The sequence below is a fragment of the Heptranchias perlo genome, unplaced genomic scaffold, assembly GCF_035084215.1.
Source record: "Heptranchias perlo isolate sHepPer1 unplaced genomic scaffold, sHepPer1.hap1 HAP1_SCAFFOLD_47, whole genome shotgun sequence".
Lineage (NCBI taxonomy): Eukaryota > Metazoa > Chordata > Chondrichthyes > Hexanchiformes > Hexanchidae > Heptranchias > Heptranchias perlo.
The window spans coordinates 2,448,467-2,458,954 of record NW_027139484.1 but is presented as its reverse complement, the minus strand read 5'-3'; the positions used below and the strand labels follow the sequence as shown (position 1 = coordinate 2,458,954).

The following is a 10,488-nucleotide window of genomic DNA, read 5'->3' as shown; positions in this document are numbered from 1 at the left end:
ACCAAGGACAAGAGCTATTCAGGAAGTACCCAGACTGTGATAATATTTACAGGGGTCTGTGGGAGTGAGTCAATAAATAAAGGGGTAACAAGGACTGTATATATTTGGACAGTCACTCAATTGTATCATTATTTACAGGGGCCTATGAGAGTGAATCAACATTTACAGGGATACCAAGGACTGTAGACATTCAAGGAGTCCCCGGAATGTGTCATTATTTACAGGGTTCTGTGACAGTGAGTCAATATATAAAGGTGTGCCGAGGACTGTAGATATTCAGATAGTTCCAAGATTGTGTCATTATTTACAGGGGTCTGTGGGAGTGAGTCGATATTTACAGGGTGACCAAGGACTGGAGATATTCAGGGAGTCCCCAGATCGTGTCAGTATTTACAGGGGTCTGTGAGAGTGAGTCAATATTGTAAAAGGATGCCATGGACTGTGGATAATCAGACAGTTCCCAGATTGTGTCAGTGTGTAGAGTGATGTCTGAGAGTGAGGCAATATGTAAGAGGTTGCCAAGGACTGTCGATATTCAGACAGTTCCCAGATTGTGTCAGTCTGCAGAGGTATCTCTGAGAGTGAGTCAATATGTAAAAGGGTGCCTTGGACTGTAGATATGCAGGAATTCCCCAGATCGTGTCAGTATTTACAGGGGTCTGTGAGAGTGAGTCAATATATAAAAGGATGCCATGGACTGTGGATAATCAGACAGTTCCAAGATTGTGTCAGTGTGTAGTGTGATGTCTGAGAGTGAGACAACATGTAAAAGGGTGCCTTGGTCTGTACATATGCAGGAAGTCCCCAGACTGTAATAGTATTTACAGGGGTCTGTGAAAGTGACTCGATATTTGCAGTGGTACCAAGGACTGTCGACAATCAGGGAGTCCCCATATTGTGTCATTATTACAAGGTTCTGTGAGAGTGAGCCAATAAATAAAGGGGCACCAAGGGCTGTAGATAATCAGGAAGTTCCCACACTGTGACAGTGTTTACAGGGTTCTGCGAGATTGAATCAATACAGAACCATAGAACCAGAGAATAGATACAGCACACAAGGGGGCTATTCGGCCCATCGTGTCCGCGCCGGCTCGAACAACAACCAGGTGCACATTCCAATCCCACCTTCCAGCACCCGGTCAGTAGCCCTGCAGCTTAAAGCTCTTTAGGTGCAGGTGTATGTACTTTTTAAAAGAGTTGCGGGTCCCTGCCTCCACCATCAATTCGGGCAGCGAATTCCAAACATCCACCACACTCTGGGTAAAAAAGTTTTTCCACATGTCCCCTCTAATCCGTCCGCCAATCAGCTTAAATCTATGTCCTCGAGTTCTTGAACTCTCCGTGAGGGGGAACGGGTACTTCCTGTCTCCTCTATCTGGGCCCCTCATAATTTTGTACACCTCAATCAAGTCTCCCCTCAGCCTCCTCTGCTCCAGGAAAAAAAAAACACAGCCTATCCAAACTCTCTGCAATTTACAAGACCTGGCAATATTATTGTAAATCTTCTCTGCACTCTGTCCAGAGTAATTACGGCCTCCCTGTAATATATAAAGGGATACCAAGGACTGGAGCTATTCAGACAGTTGCTAGATTGTGCCAGTATTTACAGGGGTCTGTGAGCTTGAGTCAACATATAAAATGATGCCATGGACTTTAGATATTCATTGAGTTCCCAGATTGTGTCATTAAGGAGAGGGATCTCTGAGAGTGAGTCAATATGTAATAAGGGACCAAGGATTGGAGATATTCAGGAAGTCCCCAGAATGTGACAGTATTTACAATGGTTTGTGAGAGTGAGTTAATATATAAAGGGGTGCCAAGGACTGGTGATATCCAGAGAGTTCCCAGATTGTGTCAGTATTTACAGCGGTCTTTGAGAGTGATTCAATATATAAAGGGGTACCAATGACTGTAGATATTGAGACAGTCCCCAAAATGTGTCAGTATTTACAGGAGCCTGTGAGAGTGAGTCGATATTTGCAGTGGTAACAAGGACTGTAGATATTATGACAGAACCTGGATTGTGTCAGTATTTACAGGTTCCCATGGGAGTGAGTAAATATCTAAAGTGGTCCCAAGGACTGTAGATATTCAGGGTGTCCCCAGAATGTTCCAGTATTTAAAAGATTCTGTGAGGGTGAGCAATATATATAGGCGTACCAAGGATTGTAGATATTCAGGGAGTCCCCAGATTGTGCCAGTATTTACAGAGGTCTGTGAGAGTGAGTCAATATATAAAGGCCTACCAATGATTGTAGATATTCAGGGAGTTCCCAGATTGAGCCAGTATTTACAGAGGTCTGTGAGAGTGAGTCAATATATAAAGTGCTGCCAGGGATTGTATACATTCCGCAGTAACAAGTCTATGTCAATATTTACAGGGGTCTGTGGGGCAGGTTCAATATTTACAATGTTACTAGGCAGTGTACACATTTAGACAGTCCACAGATTGTGTCAGGAAATCCAGAAGTGGATCAATATTTTAAAGTATCCAGAGCCTTTCTCATAGTCTGTATGAATAACTGAAGGGAAATCCATAGAGTGTGCGAATATTTACAGTAGAATTCAAAGTCTGTGCCATTATTTACAGGTAGATCCAGAGACTGCCCCGATATTTACAAGAGGGCCCATAGACTTGCCAATATTGACGGCGTATCCAGAGATTGTACCAATATTCGCAGAATGGTCTCCAAACTGACCAGTAGAATGGTTCAGTTCCCATCTCTGAGTTTAAACCCATCCCTTGTGAAGTGGGTAGAAACTCTCTGAAATTGAAGGATTTCACTCAGAAATAATCTGCAATCTGTAAATAAAGCTTCTCTCCCTTCACATCAGTGCTGTCAGACTGTGGGTCTCATAGATTCTCTTCTTCCAAATATTTATTAAAATTATATACTGGGCTTTGCGCTTTCCATCTGTGTAATATTTGGTTAAATATTTCTTGTGATATAAACATTGTTGGATTTAAAGTTGATAAATGGATCTGTTTGTTCAGTGACTGTAATTAATGTCAGCCTCCATGGGCCCTAATTGTGTCATTGGACTGTTTCTCCCTGCTATTAATAAGCGACTACTTTCAACATGTTATCCCATAGTGTCAGTGGGAGCATGTCACGCTAGATTTATGCGCGCGCATTCCGGACGCCACCTGGGCGCATCAGGAGGCCTCATAGCGCCGAGACAACGGGCGTTACACGACCCAGTTTATAGCCCAGTGAGAGTGACACATCGGGGAAGGCTTCACAGTGTTGGAAATGCAGTGAAATACATTGAAGTGTTTATAAACACGGGGAACTGACATGCCAGAGGAGGCCTCACAGTGTTGGACACGGAGTGAAATACAGTGAAGTGTTGATAAGCACTGAAAGCTGATACACCAGGGGAGGCCTCACAGTGTTGGAGACAGAGTGAAATACAGTGAAGTGTTTGTAAACACTGAAAGCTGATAGACCAGGGGAGGCCTCACAGTGTTGGACACGGAGTGAAATACAGTGAAGTGTTTATAAACACTGAAGGCCTCACAGTGTTAGAAATGTATTGAAATGTTTATTAATGGAGAGCTGACACATCGGAGGAGGCCTCACAGAGTTAGAAATGCAGTGAAATACATTGAGGTGTTTATAAACACAGGGAGCTGACACACCAGGGGAGCCTCACAGTTTTGGACACGGAGTGAAATACGGTGAAGTATTTTTCAACACTGAAAACTGATACACCAGGGGAGGCCTCACAGTGTTGGCGACGGAGTGAAATACAGTGAAGTGTTTATAAACACAGAAAGCTGACACATAGGTACATTGGAAGATCGGAACAGGATTAGGCGATTTGGCCCCTCGAGCCTGTTCCACCTTTCAATGAGACCATACTTAATCTGTGACCTAACTCCACATATCAGCCTTAGCCCAATATCCCTTCATACATTTGGTTACCATAAATCTTTCAATATCAGATTTAAAATTAATATTTGAGCTAGCATCACCTGCTGTTTGAGGAAGAGATTTCCAAACTTCTCCCACCCTTTCCCTGCAGAAGTGTTTCCGAACTTCACTCCTGAAAGTCCTGTCTTTAATTTTCAGGCTATGCCCCTCGTCCTCGACAGCCCAAACAGCGGAAATAATTTATCTCTTTCGATCCGACCAGGTCCCCTTAACACCTTGAAAACTGCGATCAAATTACCCCTTAATCTTCTAAATTCCAGGGAATACAAGCCTGGTTTGTTTACTCTCTCCTCGTAATTTAACTCTTAGTGTCCAGGTATCATTCCAGTAAATCTGCTCTGCACTCCCAAGTCTAATATGTCCTTCCTAAGGTGTGGCACCCAGGACTGAACACAGTACTCCAGGTGTATAGGACTTTGTATAGCTGTAGTATAATTCTACCCACGTATTCTAGTCCTCTAGATATAAAGACCAGCATTCCATTAGCCTTCTAAAAATATTTTCTGTTCCTGCCCATGATATTTGAATGATCTATTTACATGGACCTCTAAGTCTCTTGTGATTTTGTGATTTCCGTTCGCACTGCTGTTTCCCTGCACCAGTTACAAAGTACAGTCCTGCTCCCACTGCTGCTGAGACCCTGTGCTTCTGCCATCTCAAGCCTTCATTTCTCCAACACTCTCACCACCTCACAAATTTAAATTAGCCGAGCGAGGAAATACAACCTGGAATCACAAAGCCTTTCCCTAATATCTCTCGGTGTGAACCGTCCAGTTAAAGGGGCCTCACCCTCTGATCTCACGGTGTGACCCATCTCGTTAAAGGGGCTTCACCCTGTGATCTCACGGTGTGACCCATCCAGTTAAAGGGGCTTCACCCTGTGGTCTCACGTTGTGACCCATCCAGTTAACGGGTCTTCACTCTGAGATCTCAAGGTTTTACTGCCCAGTGAAAGGGGCCTCACCCTCTGATCTCACGGTTTGACCTGTTCAGTTAAAGGAGCCTCACCCTCTGATCTCACGGTTTGACACGTCCAGTTAAGGGGACGAGAGAGCGAGACAGAGGAAATTGTCCCAGCTCCAGAAAAGCATGCAGGATCTGCTCCAGCTGCAGTTGATGGGGATCGATGTCGGGGAGGAACTCAGTGAGTTAAAGGGCCAGAAAGTCTCGATCTTCGCCTCCGAGGCCTCGAAGATCACCTTTCGGTCCAGAGTCCGCTCCGTGGGGCAGGGCGAGAAGGGCTCGCGTTTCTTCTTCCAGAAGCTACACAGAGAGACCTCTGGTGATCAGCAGCCTGAAGGAGGAAGAGAGCTCGGTGACGTCTTCACAGACCGACATACTGAGGATCAGCAATTCCTTTTATGCCGGGCGATATGACGCAAAGCCCAGAGACAGCAAGGCCTCTCAATCCTTCCTGTCGTCTATCCCGGTGGACTTAGAGGACAGCGAGCGGGAGAGCATGGATGGGCCACTGTCCTTGGACGAGCTGACAAAGGCCGTCCAGTCTTTCGAGAAGAGTCGAAATCCCGGGGGCGATGTTTACCGGTTGAGTTGTACTCGGCTCTGTGAGACTGGATAGACCCAGACCTATTGGATGTTTACGGGGTATGCTTCTGGCAGGCAACATGTCAGAGTCCATGAGGAAAGGCATCATCACCCTCATCTACAAGCAGAAGGAGGAGAGGGAAGAAATCAAATATTGATGCCACATTTCCTTGATGAATGCTGACTAGAAGATTCTGTCGATGGCCATCGCCAACAGGCTCGAATCTGCTCTGGAGTGGGTGAACGTCCCCGATCAGACATGTACTTTACCCGGCAGGACGACCTCTGATATCCTTGTGCTGCTCTGGGATGCGATCGCCTACGTGCAGGGCAGAGGGGTGAACACCTGCCTGATCAGCCTGGACCAGGAGAAGGCTATCGACATAATATCCCACACATACATGATGGACACGTTCTCCAAAATAGGGTTTGGGGAGGGAATCCGCGATTGGATCCGACTGCTTTATGTGGACATCCATCGCGCAGTCCTAATCAATGAGCGGGAGTCAGAGAGTTTTCCAATTAAATCTGGAGTCAAGCAGGGCTGTCCTCTCTCTGCGGTCTTGTTCATGCGTTGAGTCGAGCCATTTTCCGTGTCCATCAGGAAGGACACAGGTATCAGGGGGATGACGATCCCAGGTGGAGGCTCTCAGGTTAAGACCTCCCTGAACATGGATGACGTCACCGTCTTTTGCTCCGATCAGCAGTCGGTTCACAGACTGATGGGCATCTGCGATCGCTTTGAGCTGGCCTTGCGGTCCAGAGTGAACCGCAGTAAGAGTGAGGCCATGTTCAATGGCAGGTGGGAGACCCGATCCTTTGTCACTTTCACCGTCAGGTCCGACTACCTGATGGTGTTGGGGATCGGGTTCGGGGGCCCAGGACTCCACCAAAAAATGGGAGGAGCGGGTCGCCAAGGCCAAACAGAAGCTTTGTATGTTGGGGGGACGCTCTCTCTCCGTAGCCAACAAGAACCTAGTGATAAGGTGTGAGGTACTCGCGGTGTTTCTCTATGTGGCCCAGGTCTGGCCCATTCCCCACAGCTCCGTCACCACAGTCATCCGAGCTATCTTCCACTTTGTCTGGAGTTCCACGGTAGAATGTGTCTCCAGGGACACCGTGTACAAGCCCCCCAGACAAAGGGGGCAGAAGCGTCCCCAATGCTGCCCTGATCCTGATGGACACCTTTGCGTGTGGCTGCCTCCGGGTGTGTGTAGTGCCCCGGTCTGCAAACACCAAGTGTCTCTACGTGCTGAGCTTCTACCTGTCCAATACACTGAGAAAACTGGGTCTGGCCGAGCAGAAGCAGGAACGCCACGTCCAGCTGGACCGACCCAGCTCCCCCCCTCCACTCCCCACCTGTTCCAGGTGGAGAAGTTCCTGAGGAGGAACCACTTCGACCACAAGGCCGTCAGACAGTGGTCGAGGAGGAACGTTCTGGGGGTCCTGCAGGAAAAGGAGAGGGTGGATCCACTCGGGCAGTTCCCCGACCAGACGGTTGATGCCATTTGGCAGAACATCTCGTCGCTGCAACTGACCAACAGGCACCAGGATGTGGCCTGGATGGTGGTGAGAAGGACCTTCCCAGTGCGGTCCTTCCAACACACACGGAATCTCAGCACCACCTCGAGCTGCCTTCAAGGCTGCAATGGGGACGAGACCGTTGTCCGTCTCCTGGTCGACTGGACCTTCACGCAGAATATGTGGAGAGAGATGCGTTGCTATCTGTCCCAGTTCATCTCCAACACCTCGGTAACACAGGACGCTGTGCTCTACGGGCAGTTTCCCAGAAGGCACACCGAGACAGATATCAACTGCTGCTGGAAGACCATCAACTCGGTGAAGAAGGCTCTTTGGTCCGCCCAAAACCTGCTGTTCTTCCAGCTGAAGGAGCTGACCACGACCGTGTTGCCGACTGGCACACTCCAAGGTCCAGGAGAATGTGCTGCAGGACGCACTGAGGCACGGTGCAGCCTATGCAAGGGCTCGATGGGGAAAGGCTACTGTATGAAGCCATCCCACCTTTTATTATACAGAATGTATTGTAAGATTTGTACTGTGTTTTCTATTGAAATAATGGGATCATAGTGTGTGCGATCTGTTTTTGTATTGTATTGAGTTGAAATTGCGACTTTTACACTGAACTGTATGTATCCTTAAATTTTATGAATTAAAGTATATTTTGAAAGTAAAAAGAATTGATGCTCAAAGGCACGCCTTTCAGCAGCGAGAGACCTGTCCGACTGACTGAGAGAAGTCTTTTTTTGCCTGAAAGTTAGTGCGGTTTGACGTGTTGTTGCTCAAAGGCGCTCCCTGCTGGTGAAAAGAGGCAAATGCTCGAGTAAATCAGCCGTGTTCAGACAGACACGGAACGCTTTCGGGTTTGAGAAAGGAAAAGCACCAACATTTTAAGCAGTCAGCAGTCTGTAAAGTGAAGAAAGCGGCCTTGAGCTCAATACCGTTTACTCCAAAACCACTATTTTGAGCCGGAATTAAACCAGCGATTTAAGAGTGATTTTTCTTTCAAGATTGAATCTCTACACATTTTCTGCATTACCAGCTGAGCTATCGAAGGGAAGCAGCAAAGGTCTCTCTCTTTGGGAATTGTTCACTGTGCGCCTTTTGACACTCCCCGACTCGTGGAGTCGCGTGGGCATGACCGAGACTGACTCGGTACCTGCTCATACCGCAGCGCTGTGGGAGTCTGAGCTCCCACTTACTCTGCACACCCTGGGACAGTGGAGAAATGGGGAACGTGTCTGACCAAAATTCAGAAAACTGATGGTTCGATTTCGACCTGGATGGATGGTTTTTGCAAACTGCCGATTAGTTAATGACTTTACACCTTGCAAACTGTCCTACATGTTTGTGCTGCCTGGACATCTAGACATCAAGTGCCTTCTTAGCGCAGCAGGCAGCGCGTCAGTCTCATAATCTGAAGGTCCTGAGTTCAATCCTCAGAGAAGGCATAATTAAGCTTTCTTTTTCCATCTTTGCTCAAGACCAAAATCAAGAATTTTTGCTTCCTGCAGCACACCAAAAGATTTGCTGCCCATTGACCTCTCTGTACCATAGCACGCAGCACCTCACGAAGGGGATAATCTCCGAAAGCTTGTGATTTTAAAATCAAATTGTTGGACTATAACCTGGTGTTGTAAGATTCCTTACATTGGAAAGTTGAAAGAGCGACCTTGAGTTAATTGCTGCTTCTTCCAAAAGTACACTCGCTCCTTCAAGCCGGAATTGAAACATCGATCGAAGGATAACTTTATTTTGAGTTTAATTAACTGTTATTTTCCGCTCTACCAGCTGAGCTATCGAAGGGAAGCAGCAAAGGTCCCTCTCTGTAGTGATTGCTCACCGTACGCCTTTTGACACTCCCGGACTCGTGGAGTCGTGTGGGCATGACCGAGACTTGCTCGGTACCTGCTCATCCCACAGTGCTGTGGGACTGTGATCTGTAACTTACTCTGCACACCCTGGGCCAGTCAAGCAATAAATAACGTGTCTGACGACACATCAGAAGATTGTAGGTTTGACTCCTACTTGGCTGGATGGTTTTTGCAAACGGGCCATTACTTGATGACTTTAGATACCTTGCAAACTGTCCTACTTGGAAGTGTTGCCTGCCCGTTTCCGGCATAAGTGCGTTCTTAACACAGCAAGTAGTGCATCAGTCTCACTAACCTTGAATAATTCTGAGTTCAATCCTCAGAAAAGATATCGGGACCTATGAAGCATCTTTGTATCTCTCATCTTTCCATCTTGGCTGAGCACCAAAATGAAGAACTCTTGCTTACTGCAGCAAACCAAAAGATTTGCTGCCCCTTGACTTCTCTGCATCGAAGCTTAGGATTTACGTTGGTTATAGCCTCGCTGACAAATGACAACCATTTTAGTTTCTGGACATCTGCCCCAAGATAAAGGGTGATAGGAGAATACAGGTATCGACGTTGCTACCTCTTACATGCGAAGCGAGCGCTCTACCATTTGAGTTAACCCCCGTTGCTAGTAATCAATTGCCCTTCACAGTAGCCGCTTCACACTCGCCTCCATGCAGCGCCACGAATGGTAGAAAAATCTTTAATTGGCCCCCTCCCTGAATATATTCAGTGCTTTGCTCCAATCGGCGGTATCGAGCATCAGCAAGTGAGCAAAAGCAGAACGGGAAGCCACAGTAATCGTGAATGATGCTGAGAAGAGCCCGAGCCTGCGGAAGGTTGAAGAAGTCACCGGAAGGAACAGCTGCCCCGAGCTTGAGGGAACAGCGGGAGCTCTGTTTGTCTGAGAGAAGACTTTTTTGTCTGAAAGTGGTTTGAAGTGTTGTTACACAAAGGCACTCCCTCCTGGTGAACAGAGGCAAATGCTCGAGCAAAACAGTCATATTCGGACAGACACGGAAAGCTTTAAGGTTTGAGGAAGGAAAAGCGCCAACATTTTAAGCAGTATCTAAAATTTAGAAAGCGGCCTTGAGCTCAATACCGCTTACTCCAAAAGCATGTTCGCTACTTTGAGCCGGAAGTAGACCAGCGATTTAACTTTCAAGTTTTAATCTCTCCAAATTTTCCGCACTACCAGCTGAGCTATCGAAGGGATGGAGCAAAGGTCCCTCTCTTTGATGATTGTTCACTGTGCGCCTTCTTACACTCCCGGACTCGTAGAGCCGCGTGTGCATGACCGAGACTGACTCGATACCTGCTCATACCGCAGCGCTGTGGGAGTGTGAGCTCCTACTTGCTTTCTACATCCTGGGCCAGTGGAGCAGTGGGTAACGTGTCTGACCAGAATTCAGAAGATTGTAGGTTTGATTTCTACCTGGATGGATGGTTTTTGCAAACTTCCGATTAGTTTATGACTTTACACCTTGCAAGCTGTCCTACTTGGTAGTGCTGCCTGACAAGTGACATGTTAAGTGCCTTCTTAGCGCAGCGGGCAGCGCGTCAATCTCATCATCTGAAGATCCTCAGAGAAGGCATAATAAAGATTTTTTTTACCATCTCTCACC

The 10,488-nt window shown here is 47.2% G+C and overlaps 1 non-coding gene across 1 annotated transcript; it reads left to right on the top strand.

The window, feature by feature from the left end:
- The first annotated feature begins 8,379 nt into the window (after positions 1-8,379).
- Positions 8,380-8,452, top strand: trnam-cau (transfer RNA methionine (anticodon CAU)). Its single transcript has one exon. It is a non-coding gene; the product is annotated as a tRNA-Met (tRNA).
- The last annotated feature ends 2,036 nt before the right edge of the window (positions 8,453-10,488 follow it).